At 35.1% G+C, this 1,480-nt stretch overlaps 1 long non-coding RNA gene across 1 annotated transcript; it reads left to right on the forward strand.

The window, feature by feature from the left end:
• Positions 1-1,080, forward strand: LOC132633720 (uncharacterized). Its single transcript, XR_009579759.1, has 2 exons — positions 1-292; positions 797-1,080. It is a non-coding gene; the product is annotated as an uncharacterized LOC132633720 (long non-coding RNA).
• Positions 1,081-1,480: the final 400 nt, after the last annotated feature.

Here is a 1,480-nt window from a genome sequence, read left to right on the forward strand (position 1 = left end):
TTTAATAATATGAAAATTTGAGTAGTTTAGTTCAAAGTTCTAAAATATATCTCTTGAAAAGTAGATAGTTTTTCTTACTTTCGTTTATTATATAAAAAATGTTGTACTTCTTTTTATAATTATCAATATTGTCTAAAAGAAAATAAAAATCATAAAATTCATCCTTAAAAAAAAACAAAAAAAAAAGTTTGGGGCCTCAAAAGTTTGGTGGCCTAAAACAAAGGCTTTACTAGCCTCATCCTTGAGCCATCCCTGTCTACATAGAGAGCTTGGTTTCTCCTTCCTTGTGAAGGTACTTACTACATCTTTTTTAAACTTCATGCAGTTAGTTAGATTCAGGTTGTTTATGTGTTGGTGTGCCTCTAGACATAGTAAAAACAATGTCTATGATTTTAACATGTTATGCCTCTAGCCAGTGAGTGATATTGTATGGTTCGATTGTTGATTTGCATCTGCTGCGAGCCATTCAATTGAGTAAGCAGAGGAGGGAAGCCAATGGAGGATGTGTTTCAGCAAATTTTTGTGACGTGTATCTATTGGAGCACAGAGGGTCATGGTTTCTCTATGTTAAAGCTCCAAGCTCTAAATCACCTAACTTTAATTGTTATGATATTTATGATAGACAATATTTACCACTTCAAGCTGCACCTATCCTGCTGTCTAGACATCGTATAAGTTAACTATGTTGTAGATTTGTTCATGTTTCATTGCTTAAGTTGAAAGGGAACACGTTTATAAATATAATTGGTAGGGTAACGTAGCTCATCTTTTATCATGTCTTATGATAATCTTGTAGATTCATGAATCAAGGTCTTTGCAAGAGAAATGGTCTGGAGCACATTGAGCGGGATGGGATCGAAGCTCGAAAATTTCTAAGTCATTATGAGGAAACCTAACCTGGGGACAAGAGATCCTATAACCAGATTCAATGGAAAAATAAAATCGTGATGATTTGTTTTGAAATGCACTATTATTTTCCTTATTCCCTCCCTATGGTGTGAGTGCATTTTTCCTGTAGTGATTTGTGGAGGATTAAAGCTCACGTCAACACCTTTATTATTATGTGTAAGCAGGGATATTTTTTTTTACCCCGAAATTGGGAAACCAATTGAATTTGTACGCGGGTATAGGATATGTGCTTGGATCTTGATGTATATTTGATAGCGGAAAATAAGCGTGTGAGTGTTTGGCAATAAAACGGCTAGTAACGATGATTTGCTTAATTTGCTACGGACATAAACGTTTAGAAGCCATGTTGAATACTTAATGGAAGAAACACAACGTAAATGGAAACAAACGGCCTTGGCCGGATCAGATATTGAGAGAGAGATTGCATATATATTTTTCTATTACAAGTGTTCTTGGAAGATGAAGAAGCCAACCCTTACAAAGGAGGGGGATGTGCTCTATTTATAGTGTAACCTCCATGAGTCTCATATGATGTGAACTAATAAAATAATAGCAACAAGGACAGCTCTGC

Source organism: Lycium barbarum, chromosome 3, assembly GCF_019175385.1.
Source record: "Lycium barbarum isolate Lr01 chromosome 3, ASM1917538v2, whole genome shotgun sequence".
Lineage (NCBI taxonomy): Eukaryota > Viridiplantae > Streptophyta > Magnoliopsida > Solanales > Solanaceae > Lycium > Lycium barbarum.